A 19805-nucleotide genomic window follows, 5' to 3' on the forward strand; every position below is an offset into this window, starting at 1 on the left:
CAGAGTTGTGCTATTGGATTCAGTTTATGGATGTGGTTTAGAAAAAAATTTTATTAGAATATTTCCATATGTGTTTTGGGAGTTTAGAAACATAGATTCACTTGAAAACCATTTGGGTTTCCTAGTTCCAGTTATCTATTATTATTTTAATTCACTTGAAGATTGTCAAATTCTGATTGCCTTTCCCCAATTCTGAGTTTGGTTTTATCTTCAAACAAACATTTTGGATTCATTATTATTTTATCAGACAGGTCTATCAGTGTCCAATGGGATGAATGAGAATTCACTGAAAGAGAAGAAAGAAGACAGAAAGGAGTCATAAGAACGTCGAGATGCAACTGGTCTTATCTGTGGAAAGAATATTCTCTTTGTAGTTGATGTTACATAGGCAGGACTTAGAAACCTGCAGCAAAAAGGCTTATGATTGACCAGCAATAGTTAGAACACATTTAATTTTATACAGCTATTTTCTCATATTTATCTCAGCTTTCATGGCAGTTATATATTCCTGGGGTTCAGAAATAACTTTCAATCCTGCTTTCTATTAAAAAAGAGCAAACTTTTCTTCAAAAATATTGCTTGCAATGAAAAAATTATTTTGTTATTATGCTTAGTTTAATTTTTTATAAAAGAAAATAGTTGACAGTTTTACTACAAGATTTTTGTAGAAGAGGTGCTAAATATTTTATATATAAAAATATGCTTTTTATTTAAATAACATTTATTGAGAGTAATCAAGATGGCAGAGGAGTAGGAGAACATGGAGTTCATCTTTCCCCACAAATGCATCAAGAATACATCTACAGATGGAACAATTCTCAAAGAACACTAGCTAAACACTAGCAGAGCACCTCCAACACCTAAAATGACAAGAATGATCCCTGCCTAACTGGGTAGGATAAAAGAAAGAAGAAGGGAAAAGGAAGAGGAGGGGAAGCGGGATAGGACCTGTACCCCTGGGGGAGAAGCTAAAGGAGAGGAGAGGTTTCTGCATCTGGGGAAGCCCCCTCATCAGTAGGGAGATCAGTTGGGACAGAAGGGGAGCTTTGGGGGCTATTAGAGGAGAGCACAGCAACTTATCTGTGGCAGGTAGGACAGAGTGAGACCTACACAGATGCTCAGTGCCACAGCCCTGTGTGCCCCAGCCTCAGACATGTGTCTGTTGGTGTGGACGGGGGCAGGGTGCTGAAACGTGGGGTTTGAAGAGCAAACTTGGGAAGATGACTGCTGTTGGCTGCAAGAAGAGAGCCTAAGGGGATGGGAATGTGAAAATCTACAACTAGGAATGTTTTTGGAGGAAACCTGGACTGCCATAGAAGATAAGTGCCATTGTTGAGTGATGTGCAAGGGGTGGGGCCTCCATTTCAGCCTCTTTCCCCTGTCTCCCCAGGCACTAGGAAGGGCTCCCTCTGGCGCCAGCTCTCTTGCATCCATGGCCACCAGCTCCCCTGTGCACCCATCCCCACTGGGGCTCCTGCAACCCTGGTGGCCACCGCCTCTTTCTCCATGCCCTGTCCTGGCCATGGTGGGCACTTTTGCGACCCTAGCTGCCACTGCCTCCATGTCCCCTTCTCACCAGGGCAGACTTGTGTGCTCCGGGGCAGCCTTGGAAGCAGACCCCTGTGGGTGACCCAAACACAGAGGTGGGGCTGAAACCACAGCTGAGCCCCAGGGGCCGTGCAACTAAGGAAGAAAAGCTGAAATCTTTCCTTGCAGCTGTACAAACTGTGAATTGACACCTCTGCAAATGGCTTTGTAAACTCAGCACCTACAGAACATGTGAATGGATAATGAGTGCTCCTGCAGCCAAGATGGGTCTAGCTTCAGAAGCTGTAGACTTTGTGGGCTCATACATGCAGGGGTTGGGCCTGGCAGAGTCTGAGCTGCCCCCACAGCACCCATAGCAGGTCCAGATCCATGATTACTGCACTCCTAGAACCTGATTTCAGTGGATCTACACTGGTGGCCTGGTGAAAAGAATGTGTGAGACACACCAGGGCCAATTGCTGGCAAACCTACAGTTAAGGTGGGGCCTAGAGAGTGCCAACAATAGTGTAATCGGAGAGCTCACACAACAGGTGAAAGGTGACACAACAGAACACACTCACAGGTGAATAACTCCAGAGGAGGAATATACAGTGGTTTCCCTCCCAGTGAGAGTGCTCTAATCCCACCTATCTTGCACCACAGATTAGAAACACAGCTAAGAAAAAGATATGGAGACCTCTACTCCAACTAGGGAGCTGACTCTAACCCTGACAGAACAGTGACAACCACAGAACAAATGGGAGGTCCTGTTCAATATCCAGGGCACGCTCTGGTCACCACAACATGAGTCACACTTCCTATCAAGGGGATAACAGCCAGCATACACTGAGAAAGAGGTGGCAGACATCTATACTAAAAACTGCCCTCACACAAAAAATATTAAACCCATGCAGGGTATACAGGGACATTCCCACATAAAAGCAGCCCTCCAATACTGAGGGTCTGCCTTTAGAAGGAAGAACTCGCAGAGCATTTAACCTTGAAGGCTGACAGGGCTTCAGTGTAGGAGTGCCACAAGGCTGGGGGAAACAGAGACTCCACTCTTGCAGCATGCACACAAGGTCTCAAGTGCACCGGGACCAAGCAAAAAGCAGTACCTCCATAGGAACTTGGACTAGACCTACCTAGGGGTCTTGGAGGGTCTCCTGGGGAGGTGAAGGATGACTATAGCTCACTGTGGGGGTTTGGACACTGGTAGTGGAAGCCTCAGGGAATATTGATCAGAATGAGCTCTCTTAGAGGTCCACATTTCAGCACTAAGACCCAGTCCCACCCAACAACTTGCAGGCTCCAGTGCTGGAAAGCCTCAGGCCAAACAACCAACAAGGATAGGTACACAGCCCCACCCATCAGAAGACAGGCTGCCTAAAGTTGTACTGAGTGCACAGCCACCTCAAAACACACACACTGACATGACCCTACCCATTAGAAGGACAAGACCCAGCTACACCCATCAGATGGTAGGCACCTGCCCTCCCACCAGGAAGCCTACACAAGCCCCTGAACCAACCTCACCCACCAGGGATCAGACACTAGAAGCAACAGGAACTATGATCCTACAGCCTGTGGAAAGGAGACCACAGAGAAATTTAGACATAATTAGATGACAGAGAAATATGTTGCAAATGGAGGAACAAGATAAAAACCTACAAGGACAACCAAATGAAGAAGAGATAAGCAATCTACCTGAAAAAGAATTCAGAGTAATGATGTTAAAGATGATCCAAAATCTTGGAAAAAGAATGGAGGCATATATCAAGAAGACACAAGAAATATTGAACAAGGAGTTAGAAGATTTAAAGAACAAACAAATAGAGGTGAACAACAGAATAACTAAAATGGCAAATACACTAGAAGAAATCTACAAAAGAATAACCAAGGCAGAAGATCAAATAAGTGAGCTAGAAGACAGAATGGCAGAAGTCACTGCTGTATAGCAAAATAAAGAAAAATGAATGAAAGTAACGGGGACAGTCTCAGAGACTGCTGTGACAACACTCACATTCACATTATAGGGGTCCCAGAAGGAGAAGAGAAAGAGAAAGGGCCTCAAAAATTATTTGAAGATGTTATATCTGAAAACTTCCCTAACATAAGAGAGAGAACACTTCCTCAAGTTCAGGAAGCACACAGAGTCCCATACAGTATGGACCCAATAAGGAACACATCAAGACACATATTAATCAAACTGACAAAAATTAAAGACAAAGAAAAAATATTAAAAGCAACAAGGAAAAAGCAACAAACAACATACAAAGGAATCCCCATAAGGTTATCAACTGATTTTTCAGAAGAAAATCTGCAGGCCAGAAGACAGTGGCACAATATATTTCAAGTGATGTAAGGGAAAAACCTACAACCAAAAATACTCTACCTACCAATCCTCTAATTCAGATTTGACAAAGAAGTCAAAAGTTTACAGAAAAGCAAAAACTAAGATAAATCAGTACCTCCAAACCAGCTTTACAGTAAATGCTAAGGGAACTTCCCTAGGCAGAAAAGACACCAGCGACTGAAAACAACACTATACATATATAGACTGCTATATCAAAACCTCATGGGAACAGAAAACCCAAAAACTACAATAAATTCACACACACACACACAAAAAAGCATCCCAAACACAACACTAAAGATGGTCAGCAAACCATGAGAGAAGAGAACAAAAGAAAAAAGACCTACAAAAACAAGCCCAGAACAATTAAGAAAATGGCAATAGGAACATGCATATTGATTATTACCTTAAATGTACATGGCTTAAATTCTCCAGGCAAAAGGCATACACTGACTAAATGGATACAGAAATAAGACTCATATAAGCTCTCTGCTAGAGATCCACTTGTAGAGAGCTTATATACATCTAACCCACCTCAGACCTAGGGACACATAGAGACTGAAAGTGAGGGGATAGAAAAAGATATTCCATGCAAATGGAACTCAAAAGAAAGCTTGAGTAGCAATACTTACATCAGACAAAATAGACTTTAAAATAAAGACTGTTATAGGAAACAAGGAAGGACACTACATGATAATCACGGAATCAATTCAAGAAGATATAATAATTGTAAATATATATGCACGCAACATAGGAACATCTCAATATATATGGCACATGCTAACAGCCATAAAAGGGGACATTAACAGTACCACAATAATAGTTGAGGAATTTAACACCCCACTTACACCCATGGAAAGATCATCCAGACAGAAAATTAATAAGGAAACACAAGCCTTAAATGATATATTAGACTAGAGAGACTTAATCAATATCTAAAGGACATTTCACCCAAAAGCATCTGAATACACTTTCTTCTCAAAGTGCACGTGGGAACATTCTCCAGAATAGATTACATCTTGGGCCACAAATCAAGCCTCAGTAAATTTAAGAAAATTGAAATCATATCAAACAACTTTTTTCCGACCACAATGCTATGAGATTAGAAATCAATTACAGAAAAAAAAAAAAAAAAAAAAAAAACAACAACTGTAAAAAACACAAACACACAGAGGTTAAAGAATATGTTACTAAACAACCAATGGATCCCTGACAAAATCAAAGAGGAAATTAAAAAATACCTAGAGACAAATCAAAACCTGAGAGATGTAGTAAAAGCAGTTCTAAGAGGGATGTTTATAGCAATACAATCTTACCTCAAAAAAAAAAAAAAAGAAAAATCTCAAAAAAAAAACCTACACTTACACCTAAAGCAACTAGAGAAAGAAGAACAAACAATACCTAAAGTTAGTAGAAGGAAAGAAATCATAAAGATCAGAGCAGAAATAAATGAAATAGAGATGAAGAAAACAAGAGCAAAGATCGATGAAACTAAAACCTGGTTCTTTGAGAAGATAAATAAAATTGATAAACATTTAGAAAGACTCATCAAGAAACAAAGAGAGAGGACACAAATCAATAAAATTAGAAATGAAAAAGAAGTTACAATGGACATCACAGAAATACAAAGGATCATAAGAGACTACTACAAGCAACTGTATGCCAATGAAATGGACAATCTAGAAGAAATGGGCAAATTCTTAGAAAGATACAACCTTCCAAGACTGAACCAGGAAGAAACAGAAAATATAAACAGACCAATCACAAGTACTGAAATTGAAACTGTGATTAAAACTCTTCCAACAAACAAAAGTCCAGGACCAGATGTCTTCACTGGTAAATTCTGTCTAACATTTAGAAAAGTGTTAACACCTACACTTCTGAAAATTTTGCAAAAATCTGCAAAAGAAGGAATACTCTGATACTCATTCTATGAGGCCACCATCACCCTGATACCAAAACCAGACAAGATATCACACACAAAAAAGAAAATTACAGACCAATATTACTGATGAACATAGACACAAAAATCCTCAACAAAATACTAGCAAACAGAATCCAACAACACATTAAAAGGATCATACACCATGATCAAGTGTGTTTTATCCCAGGGATGCAAGGTTTCTTCAATATACACAAACCAATCAGTGTGATACACCATATTAACAAATTGAATAATAAAAACCATACAATAATCTCAATAGATGCAGAAAAAGCTTTTGACATAATTCAACACTCATTTATGTTTAAAAAAAAAAATCCTCTCTAGAAAGTGGGCATACAGGGAACCTACCTCAACATAATAAAGGCCATATATGACAAACCCATAGCAAACATTATTCTCAACAGTGAAAAACTGAAAGCATTTCCTCTAAAATCAGAAACAAGACAAGGATGTCCACTCTCACCACTATTATTCAACACAGTTTTGGAAGTCCTAGCCATGGCAATCCAAGAAGAGAAAGAAATAAAAGAATCCAAACTGGAAAAGAAGTAAAATTCTCACTGTTTGCAGATGACATGATACTATGCATAGAAAATCCTAAAGATGCCACCAGAAACTACTAGAGCTAATTAATGATTTTAGCAAGATCTTTTTTGATCCACCTCCAGAGTAATGAAAATAAAAATTAAAATAAACAAATGAGACCTAATTAAACTTAAAATCTTTTGTGCAGCAAAGGAAATCATAAGGAAAATTAAAAGACAACACTCAGAATGCTAGAAAATATTTGCAATTGAAGCAACTCTCAAGAGGTTAATCTCCAAAATAGACAAACAGCTCAAGCAGCTCTATATCAAAAAAACAGACAACCCAATCAAAAAATGAGGAGATCGAAAGAGTCATTTCTCCAAAGAAGACATGCACATGGCCAAAAAAGTACATGAAAAGATGCTCAATATCACTAATTATTAGAGAAAGACAAATCAAAACGACAAGTTATCACTTCACACAAGTCAGAATGGCCATCTTCAAAAAAATCTATGAACAATAAATGCCAGAGAGGATGTGAAAGAAAGGGAATCCTCCTACACTGTTGGTGAGAATGTAAGTTGGTGCAGCCACTATGGAAAACAATACAGAGGTTCCTTAAAAAACTAAAAATAGAGCTAACATATGATCCAGCAATCCCACTCCTGGACATATACCTGGAGAAAATCATAATTCAAAAAGACACATGTACCCCAATGTTCATCGCAGCACTGCAATAACCAGGACATGGAAGCAACCTAAATGTCCATCAACTGGTGAATAGATAAAGAAGTTGTGGCACATATATACAATGGAATATTACCCAGCCACAAAAAATAATGAAATAATGCCATTTGCAGCAAAATGGATGGACCTAGAGACTGTCATATCGAGTGAAGTAAGTCAGCCAGAGAAAGACAAATACCATATGATATTGCTTATATGTGGAATCTAAAAAAAGGTACAAATAAACTTATTTACAAAATAGAAACAGAGTCACAGATGTAGAAAACAATCTTATGGTTACCAGTGGGGAAAGGGGCAGGATAAATTGGGAGATTGGGATTGACATATACACACTACTATATATAAAATAGATAACTAGTAAGAACCTACTGTATAGCACAGGGAACTCTATTCAATACTCTGTAATGACCTATATAGGAAAACAACCTAAGAAAGAGTGGATACATGTATATGCATAACTGATTCACATTGCTGCACAGCAGAAACTAACACAACATTGTAAATCAACTATACTTCAGTAAAAATTAATCAAAAATAAATAAATAAAGGGAAACTATGGATAATCTCTGGATATAAAGCATATACCTAGCAAGTGCTTAGAACAACATAACGGAAATCTGTTTGAATAAGAGTCCATTTCATATAACATTCATGTTTTAAAAGATCATCCATTCCATATAACATTCATGTTGTAAAAGGTCATCTGACTTGTAAAGATCATCTGATAAAGTTTTAAAATATGAGTAGTGTAAAGATTTGAAACTAAAAAACAGTGGAATTGTGAAAACAGAAAGTAAATGAATAAATATTTATTGCTTACTATACACCAAACACTGTTGTAAATTCTTTCAAATATTTATTCAATGTGTACAATAAATCCATAAGGTAGATCTATTATTATCCCTCTTTTATAACCAAGAATGGTTAAACAAATGTCGTTACTGAAGTCCTATTTATGTATACTATTTGAATTTACTGTCTGATTTTAAAAAATGAAATATTTTAAAAAATCCATTGGTAAATTGGCTGAAAAATAAATCTTTTCTTTAATTCTGATTAATCTGTCACATTTTTGAGGTATTTTTAGCACATCATAAGTACTTTTCCTTTATTTTGTAGTTTAATTGGTGTTTGTACTTCAAGGTAAAGCTATTTTATCTGAATAGTAATGGGCAAAAGTAGAATGTATTTTACTGCTACCTGGTGAACATGAGGTATATGTCTTATAATGAATGCAGATATCCTATGTACACAGCAAGAAAAAGCTGACCATAATTCACTTCACAAAAGAATATGTCTCAGATACACATCCATTACAACATGTGAAAACTGGGAAAAGACTACAAAATAATTGACCTGTCAGATAAAACTGCAATGGATTTACAAAATATTTACAGGTGAAACACAGCAAAACCCATTCATATAGACCTTCTGGATTTTACTAAGAAATATTTAGATGATTTTTCTGACATAAAAAGCATATAGTATTGATAGAAAAGACAATAACTTAACATTAAAGAAATATATATTCAAGTAAAAACAAATTCAGAAAACAAATGCCACAGTTTTCTCTAAAAATATAGAGAAGTAAAAATTTAGAATTAGAAATTAATGAAATGCGAAATAATGAAAACCAATGAGGATCAAAGAAAACTTCTATGCACATGAAAAAAAAAGATCGTTAAAAAAGAACCATGACATTATACAGTAAAACTGAAAATAAAGGGAACATAAATCATATACAATACAGATTAGAATCTCATAGGAGAATACTCGAAATAAATGTATGTAAATATACTTGAAAACAGATAAAATAGATAATTTAAAAGAAAAATGCAATTTGCCAAAATTGTCTCAAGAAGAAATTAAAATTGAGGTAAACTTATGTTCATTAACAAAATCAAATTAGAAAAAAAAAATACACAAAATAAACTAACCAGGTCCTGAGAATCTTCAGTCAAGTTTGAACAAAGTTCAAGGAAACGCTAATTTCTCATTTATGCAAATTATTCCAGACAATTGAAAAAGATATCTTTCTACAGCAGTTTTAGGGGCTTTTGATGAACTCAATAGCAAAATTCAAAAGTATAATGGGAAAGGAAAATCAGAGGTCAATTTCTCTAACACAAATATTTGCAAAATTTATAAAGAAATAATAGCAAAATAAAGCAATGTATACAGCATATGTCAATCAAGAAGGATTATTATAGCCGTGTAAATATTTTTAAAGCATGTATATCTCATAAAGTATATCTATATAATTCAAAACCTTAAGAAAAAAGAGAAGCCTATAATCATCTCAATAGGTGCAGATAAGGCATTAGATAGAATTCAATATCCATCATGTTAAAACTCAGAACAAAATAAATATTATTTCTTAAAATGACAAATGTTGTTTTCAACCTGTGACATAGATAACACTAGTGAAATACAAGGTACTTTGCTTTAAATATCAGAAAATATACATTTACTGTTCTACTTCTATTTACCATTGTACAAAATTTCTGATGAGGATATTAAAACAGGAACCTATATCAGGAGGAAAATGTCAAGTTTAGTAGAAACTATTTGTCTATATAGAATTTCAAGAGAGCATAAAGATAAATGGTTAGGATTAATACTAACCATTTATCCTATATTTAGGAGTCTAACTTACAGTTAGTTTGCTAACCATAATAAGCAAACTACTTCAAACATATTGTACGTATTTATATGTGGGAAATTTCCTAAACTGATCTGTAGCTAGAAGTTAGCCTTTTCATCCTTTTTGTGGACTTGGTGATAGAAATTTACACTAGGAAAAAGCCATTTGGAATTTTCAAAAGATCGTATCCTTAGTAGTAATAAGTTGGAAATTTAAATAATATTAATGCTCTACTTAAAATTCATCAAATTTACAAAAATTAAAAAAAAATTTCCATACTACATGGTAGCAGAGAGATGTACAAAAATAAATTTCCTTGGACTACGGCAGCAGTACAATTTGGCACAACCAATTTGTAGAGCAGATTAGCAAATTCAAGAAAATTAAAGGTGTACATACTCCACTAAAACCTTCAAATTCCTTTTTTAAATTTATAACCAGTAGAAGCATTTGCACATATACACAGGAAAGTATTAGCAGGATGTTTGCTACACAATTGCTTATGATAATGCAAAATATGGAAAAAAACAAGTATCCATCAATGGGGAATAGACAAATTCATTTGGGTAAACATATTCAATGAAAAATTATATAGTAGTGAAATAAATGAATTAAAGCTACACATATAAATATGAAAGAATATTTAAAATGTTGAAGAATAAATAAAACAAATTGCCAAATGCATATAGAATCCTACCATTTATGTAAAGGTTAAAATATAAAAGTAATACTATGATTGTTTATTAATGCACATATATGAAATAAAAGGTAAATAAATATGGATGGAAGAAAAGTACAACTGACTTCAGAAAGGTGATTTAATTCTCAGGAGGAAGTAAGACAAACAGCTGCAAAAATGACAATACTTCCTTTAAAAACAGAAATGCCTAAAATGTGGCAAAATGATAATATTTGATAGCTTTTTTTCTATTGAATAAACTGGTATTTGTTACAATACTCTCTCTATATTTCTTATGTTTTAAATAGTAAAATAAGAAAAAGACACAATTATTTAGATAGGTATCTATCTATATTTTCTGAAATGAACATCCCTGTTTATACATTGAAAATTGGACTGTACATTAAAATCATCTTTTAAAATGTAAATATTACATATATAGGATGATAAGAAAGTAGGTTGCCTAGGATTTGAACTATGTTGAAATGGACTACTAATGATTTGTTCTAAGCACTTATTTATTAAAAAAAAAAAAACTTCCATAATTGTCATTCTTTGTGCTGTAGTGAGAGAAAAATAATATTTTAGATTCCTGATGTACAACAAAGAGGTCAACTAGATTTTTAAGAGGAAAATATACAATATATGTGTATACACATCATATGTATATTTGTATATGTATATGATGTGATATAAATCAGTGATACATATCACTTGATGAAAAATTTGTATATGAATAAAAAACTAGGGACTTCCCTGGTGGCGCAGTGGTTAAGAATCTACCTGCCAATGCAGGGGAAATGGGTTTGATCCCTGGTCCGGGAAGATCCCACATGCTGTGGAGCAACTAAGCCCGTGCACCACAAGTACTGAACCTGCTCTTACAGCCTGAGAGCCACAACTACTGAACCTGTGGGCCACAGCTACTGAAGCCCACGTGCCCTAGAGCCCGTGCACCGCAACTACTGATCAGATGTGCTACAACTACTGAGCCTTTGTGCTGCAACTACTGAGGCCCACATGCCTAGATCCTGTGCTCTGCAACAATAGAAGCCACGGCAATAAGAAGCCCGCACACCGTAACAAAGCCACCGCAACTACAGAAAGCCCACGAGAAGCAACAAAGACCCAATGCAGACAAGTATTTAAATTTTTTTTTTTAAAGTAGCTTAAAAAAAGTAGCTTACTATAGTTTCACTGTGAAACTTCTAAATTCTTTCTTCATTCAACTTGATATATAGTGACAGATTTTACTTTGTTTTAAATGCAGTGTATGTGCCTCATAATCAAACTTACCTAACTAGGCTGCATATACTAATTTAAATATATTTAAGTAAAAAATAAGCACCTCATCAAGGTTATTTAAATGCTTGCCAATTTTTATTTAACTTATAAAATATTTTGATGCATGAAGGCAAAAATGCAATCTAATTACAGGCAACACATTTATTCTGTCTTTTTATTCATGCAGTTTTACTACTCACAACTTCATTATTTTAAATGAAGATATTTTGAAACAATAATGTATAGGTTGGAATACAAAGTACATTTCAACTATAACTTTTTATAAATTTAGAAACTACTTATAATGAAATCATTGCTGTGACATTAGCAAGAACAGTGTGATTAGACAGTGTATTTTCTTTCTTGAAATTATGCATTAGAACGATTGAAAAGATTCTGATTTGTATATAGTTCCAATAATAAATAAAATAAAAATTTGTATTTATAAAGTAAGGATTAGTTACAAGGGAAATCTCATTCTTTTCTCTATTAATATAAAAACCTCACAAAATTAAGCATTTTTATTTTGAGTTGGTGAACATATAAACAAGCAGTTATTTTAAATTTTTGGAGTGTGATATTTGGCATAATTTGTTAAAATTCTACATGGGTTTATCATTGGACCCTTTAATTTACTTACAGGAAATTTGTTAAATTTACATGTGAGACTTCCCTGGCGGTCCATTGGTTAAGACTCTGCACTTCCAATGCAGGGGGCAAGAGTCTGATCCCTGGTCAGGGAACTAAAATCTCACATGTAGTGCAGCACGGCCAAAATAACCCCCAAAAATTGACAACAAAAAAACTGTATGTGTTTATCATTGGACCCCTCAATTTACTTACAGGAAGTTTATTCCATAAGATTATTTGAATGTATCAAACGTTTTTCATATACAATATTGGCACTGACACAGTCAACCTACAAAACATTTCCATCATGACAGGGATACCTCATGTTGCTCTTTTGTACTTACACACACATCTCTTTTACTACCATGCCCTCCTTACCTTATGGCAACAACTACTCTCTTCTCACTTTCTATAATTTTATCATTTCAAAAATGTGATATAAATGGAATTACACAGTATGCAAACATTGGGGATTTTTTTTTCACTTATTATAATTCTCTGCAGAGTAATCAGGTTCCTTTTTGTATTGCTGAATAGTATTTCATGCTATGGACATACCACTATTTGTTTAACCATATATACATTCAAACCATCTGTACAAAAAAGACATTGGAATTGTTTCTAGCTGTTGAACAACAAGAAAAAAGCTTCCATAAACAGGTTTTTGTGTGTATATAAATTTTTTTTATTTCTCCGGGGTAAATGCCCGTGAGTAAAATTGCTGTGTTATCTGCTAGTTACATGTTTTCCATACATGCTGTACCATTTTATACATCTACTGTAATATGTATTCTAGACACTATTCCTTTGATGTATATGTGGTTTGCAAATATTTTCTTTCAGTTTGTAACTTGTTTTTAAACATTCTTTGTGAGGTTTTGAATAGCAAAAAATTTAAATTTTTAAAGTCAAATTTAGCATTTTTTTTTCCTTTTTAGATCATGCTTTTGGTGTTAAGTCTAAGAACTTTTGTCTACTCCTAAATTCCTAAGATTACCTCCAACTTTTTTCTAAAAGTTTTATAGTTTTACATTCTACATTTAAGTCCATGATCTATTTTTAGTTACTATTTGTATAAGATGTGGCATTTTTGTTAAGATTAATTTTTTTTTTTTTGGTCTATAGATGTCCTATTGCTCCAGCATTATTAGTTGAAAAGGTTACATTTCACCCATTGGATAACTTTTGCAATTCTGTCAACAATGAATTGGGCATATTTGCATGAGTCTATTATAATTCCTCTATTCTGGTCCATTGAATTATGTGTCTATCACTTCATTAATAATATATAGTTTTGGCTACTGTAACTATAGAATAATTCTTGAACTTGGGTAGACTGATTAATCCTGTGTTGTCTTCTTTTCAAAATTGTTTTAGTTACACTAGTTCCTTTGCCTTTCCTTATAAAACTTAGAATAAATTTTACTATATCCATCAAAAATTTTACTGGAATTTTGATGTGAACTGCATCAAATCTATACATCAATTTGAGGAGAACTGATATATTTACTGTATTGGATTTTTTTTACTGTATTGATCACTGTATATCTTTCCATTGATTTAATCCTTTTTGATGTCTTTGATCAGCATCTTCTAGTTTCCAGCATACAAACCCTATACATGTTTTGTTGGAGCTACATATAAGTATTTCATTTTTTGAGTGATTGTAAATGAAACTGTATTTTTAATTTCAGTGTCTACGTGTTTATTGCTAATACACTGAAACACAATTGACTGCTGTATCTCTGTGACCCTGATGAACTCACTAATTCTTTCTAGGTTTTTTGAAACATTATTTGGGATTATCTACATAGGCATTCATGTCTTCTACATACAGGGACAGTTTTATTTCTTCTTTTCCTATTATCTAAATAACTATTTGAAAAATGTCATTGAGCTGTAATGGACTTTTATGTTATTTAATAGAACTGACCACCAAAAAAAGAGACATTTTGTGGTATAAGATATGTGATGGTTACTTTCATGTGCCACTTTAGCAAAGCTATGTCCAGTAGTTTGGTCAAATGCTAATCAAGGTGTTGCTCTGAAGGTAACTTGAAAATGCGAATAATAGCTACCATTAGTTGACTTTAAGTAAAGTAGATTATACTCAATAATGGGATGGCCTCATCCAATCAGTTGAAGGTCTTAGGAGCAAAAACTGAGATTTCCTGGGAAAAAGAAAATTCTACCTCAATATTTCAACAGAGAAATACTACCTAAGTTCACCTGGATGGCCTTCCCTACAGATATCAGACTCAAGATTTCAACATCATGTTCTGTCTGAGTTTCCAGCTTGCTAGCCTGCCCCACATATTTCAAACTTGCCAGCCCCCACAGTTGTGTGATCCATAAAGTAAATCATATGTTACATATATGTGATACATTCATCCTACTCCCAATACCAAAGTCTATATCATTCAGAATTCTTCAAACAGAACCAATAGAATCTATCTATCTATCTATCTATCTATCTATCTATCTATCTATCTACCTATCGATCTATCTATCATCTAACTATCCATCTATCTGACTGATAGAGTTTCTGGTACTGAGAATAGCGTGAATGTATTTTACATGTAAAAAGGACATGAATTCATGAAATTTGGGAGACCAAAGGATGAACTGTTATGAGTCGAATTATGTCCTCTAAAAAGATATGCTGACATCTTAAACCCTGTACCTGTGATTGGGAGTTTATTTGGAAATAATCTTTCAGATGTTATCAAATAAAGATGAGGTCATTAGGGTAATCCTTAATCCAATATGATCAATGTCCTTATAAAAAGAGAAAAATGGTGAAAAGTTGAAAGCGTTCCTGCTAAAATCTGGAACACGACAAGGATGCCCACTCTCACCACTTCTATTTAATATAGTATTAGAAGTCCTAGCTACAGCAATCAAATAAGAAAAAGAAATGAAGTTATTCATATTGGTAGGGAAGAGGTAAAATTGTCATTATATGCAGATGACATGATACTATATAGAGAAAATCCTAAAGACTCCACACAAAAACTAACAGAACTGATAAATTCAGCAAGGTAGCAGGAAACAAGATTAACATACAGAAATTGATTTTATTTCTTTACATTAAGAATGAAATATCAGAAAGGTAATATAAACAAACAATTTCCTTTAAAATCATGTAAAAAAAATACTTAGAAATAAACCTCACCAAGGAGGTGAAAGACTTACATGCTGAGAACTACAGAACATTAATAAAAGAAACTGAAGATGATTTTTTAAAAATGGAAAGATATCCCATGCTCCTGGATTGGAAGAATTAATATTGTTAAAATGGCTATACTACCCAAAGAAGTCTACAGACTTAATGTGATCCCTATCGAATAACCCATGACATGTTTTCACAGAACTAAGAACAACTATCCTAAAACTTATATGAAACCATAAAAGACCCAGAATAGCCAAAGAAATCCTGAAGAAAAAGAACAGAACAGGAGGCATACCTGTTCCCAGACTTCAGACAGTACTACAAAGCTACAGTAATCAAAACAATGTGGTATTGGCACATAAACAGACATATGGATCAATGGAACAGAATACAGAGCCCAGAAATAAATCCACATACTTATGGTCAATTAATCTTCCACAAATGAGGCAAGAATATACAATGGGAAAAAGACAATTTCTTCAGCAAGTGGTATTGGGAAAGTTGGACAGCAGCATGCAAATCAATGAAGTTAGAACACACCCTCACCCCATACACAAAAATAAACTCAAAATGTTTTAAAGACTTAAATATAAGACATGACACCATAAAACACCTAGAAGAGAAGGTAGGCAAAACATTCTCTGACATAAATCATACAAATGTTTTCTTAGGTCAGTCTCCTAAGGCAATAGATAAAAAAACAAAAATAAACAAATGGGACCTAATCAAATTTATAATCTTTTGCACAGCAAAGGAAACCATAAACAAAATGAACAGACAACCCATAGAATGGGAGAAAATATTTGTAAATGCAAAATATACAAACAGCTCACACAACTCAATAACAAACAAACAAAAAAACCCAATTGAAAAAGGGGCAGAAGTCCTAAATAGACATTTCTCCAAAGAAGACACACAGGTGGCCAATAGGCACATGAAAAGATGCTCATCATTGCTTATTATTAGAGAAATGCAAATAAAAACTACAATGAGGTAACACCTTACCCCAGTCAGAATGGCCATCATTAAAAAGTCTACGAATAATAAATGCTGGAGGGGGTATGGAGAAAAGAGAACATTTGTACACTGTTAGTGGGAATGTAAATTGGTGCAGCCACTATGGAAAACAGTATGGAGGTTCTTCAAAAAACTAAAAACAGAGTAGGGGAGGGAAGGATTTGGAGTTTGGAATTAGCAGATGCAAACTATTATACATAGCATGGATAAACAACAAGGTGCTACTGTATTGTGCAGGGAACTATATTCAATATCTGTGATAAACCTTAGTGGAAAAAAAATATATATATATATTCTTTGCTAAATCACTTTGCTATATAGCAGAAATCAACACAACGTAAGCCAACTATACTTCAATAAAATTTTTTAAAAAGAAGAGAAAAAAAAGCCACTTGAAAATAAAGACCCACAGAGAATGCCATGTGATGAGAAGAAGTGATGTAGCCAGCAAACCAAGGAACACCAAGGACTGATGGCCACTACCAGAAACTAGGAAGAAGCAAGGAACAGAGTCTACTCAGAGTCTCAAAAGGAGCAAAGCCCTGTCAAATAAAGTTGACACTTTTATTTCAGACTAGCCTCCAGAATTGTGAGATAATAAATTTCTGTTATTTTAAGTCACCCAGTTTGTGATACTTTATTACAGCAGCTTTAGGAATGAATACAGTAGACAGGCATACAATTTTCTTGGATTGAGGGACAGGAACTTAAAAGTGAAATACACACTGAAAGGGTTTACATGTGTTTGTGTTAAAAATATGTATCCCAACACACAGAATAAGGAGTATTTCTTATGATAATTTCATGTTTAATACCTAATTACTGATGGCTTTTTAGGGATAACATGAAGATATTTATAAAATTTCAAATAAAATGTTACTCTCTTTTTATATAGTTTACTGCTCCTTCTTCCTTGTGATGATTTACAAATCAAAATTTTGACATTGGTCAGAAGACACAAATAAAGATAAGTGTACATTTATTTTTCTGCTCACAGAAATGTTGCCTTCCACCTCTGAACTTCAATAGACCAGTCAAGCTATCACGAATTATTTCACTAATTGAAATTAATACGGCCAAAAAGAAGTAATCAGCTCTACAGAATTGTACCATTTTTTAACCTGGAATTTCTAAGGTTTCTAAAACCTTTCACATATTTCCCCACACTTTACCACTCTCCTTTCTGAAGTCATAAAATTTCTTTTTGTTCTTTAAGGGACCTAACAAACTTAGCTCCTTAACCTGCCTGTCTCTTAAGGATTCATGCATGAGCCAGAATGGACTGAGGATAAGATAAAATGGTGACTTATAATGACAATTAATTCAGGCCTTAAGAAACTTTCTAAGAATTCCATGTAAAGATTGCTATATGAATTAATTTTAAGTACACATATTCATCTTACTCTTTTTACACTGGCTCAATGATAAAAATTAAGGGAAAAAAGTGTTAAAAGGCATAAATACATAAAGGCAGATAGAAAAGGAGAGGACATTATGGCAGCATTTGGGAAGCTGTTCTGAAGGACAAGTAATAAGTAACTTAGCCAACCTATGGAAGCTAAATCCTAAACAAATCTGATACACACTGCAAAATCATCAAAGGGCTGAAGAGCAGGTATCCATAGGTAAGTCTCAGAATAAAGTTGAAAGTCAGGCTAAAACCAACATGATTTCCTGGAAGAAATTGTTAACCTCCCCAGATCCCTTCCTCTACTCCACGCAGATGTGCAATTGTCCCCTCATTAACTTCAGCAGAAGATCAGAAACTTATTGTCTCATGGGTGTTAGCAAGAGAAATTTTTGATTGGAAAAGACTGAGAACAAGATTGGAATATATGTCTCTTGGGAATGTGGTCTACATACAATGGAAAAGGTAAAAATTTGATGTTGAGTTTCTCCAAGAAAACAGCTTGAGTAAATTATACCATAGGAAAGTCCAGGGTTGGCAACCCTCATACATCTCTTAATATATTTATACAGATTTTTAACTCTTTACTCTTGAGCATACAACCAAGCGTTACCAGAACTGAAAACATGGATAAACACAAAGCAACTTGATGGAAACAGAGATTAAACAGACAAGGAGATTTCTAAAATGAAAATTATTATTACTAGCCTCTGAAAGAAAAATAACAACAAACATATTAAAGAAAAATGTTATAAAGATGAATACTTTAAGAAAAAGGAGTATTGAGAATTAAAAATACTACAGCAGAATTAATCAACTCGTTAGAAATCTGATTTAACAAAGTTAAAGAAAGTAGGGAAAGAGGAATACATTTGGGGAAAGATAACAAATACTGAGATAAGGCAATAAGTATATCAGGCCAGGAGATCCCATGTCTAAATAATGGGAGTTTTAAAAGAGATAACAGAGAAAATGAAAGGGACAAAGCAGTCCCAGAAATAACTTAAGAACTTTCCAGAACTAAAGATGTGGATTTTTATTTTGAAAGGTGCCAATGATTGCCTAGTACATTGTATGGAATAACCTGATCCTAAAATTTTAAAACACAAGGATAAACAGAAAAACAAGCTTCCAGAAATAAAGGAATTTGCAGGTGACCTACAAAGGCTTAGGGATAAGGATGATTTTGTACTTCTCAACATCACTACAGAACTTGGAGGTTAGTGGAGTAATGCCTTCAAAATCCTGAAGGATAATGATTTCCAATTTAGAATTTTGTACCAATCAAAGGTGAAGTTAGAGTATAAGTGTTTTTCAGAATGTATCAAAAAAGTTGCTTTTTTTCAGGAAGGTACGTAATGTTGTGATCTACCAAAATGAGGAAGTAAACCAAGTGAAAGCAAGATACTTTCATGGTATCATACAGAACATATACACTGCCCTAAAAAATTCTCTGTGCTCTACCTTCTAATCACCCCAATTCCTGGCAACCACTGATCTTTTTTCACTGTGTCCACAATTTTGCCTTTCCCATAATGTCATATAGTTGGTATCATAAGGTATGTAACTTTTTCAGATTGGCTTCTTTCATTTAGTAATATACATTTAAGTTTATTCCATGTCTTTTCATGGCTTTATAGCTCAGTTCTTTTTAGCACATGATAACATTCCATTCTCTGGATGTACCACAGTTTATTTACCCATTCACTTGGTGGAGGACATCTTTTTCGCTTCCAAGTTTCAGCAAGTTTGAATGAATGTCCACGTGATTTGTAGTGAGGCTACTCTTTCTTTTCTGATATTAGTAATCTGTGTCCTCTCTCATGCTTTTTTAGTTAGCTTGACTGAAGACATCAATTTTATCAATC

The sequence above is a fragment of the Hippopotamus amphibius genome, chromosome 7 (genome assembly GCF_030028045.1).
Source record: "Hippopotamus amphibius kiboko isolate mHipAmp2 chromosome 7, mHipAmp2.hap2, whole genome shotgun sequence".
NCBI lineage: Eukaryota > Metazoa > Chordata > Mammalia > Artiodactyla > Hippopotamidae > Hippopotamus > Hippopotamus amphibius.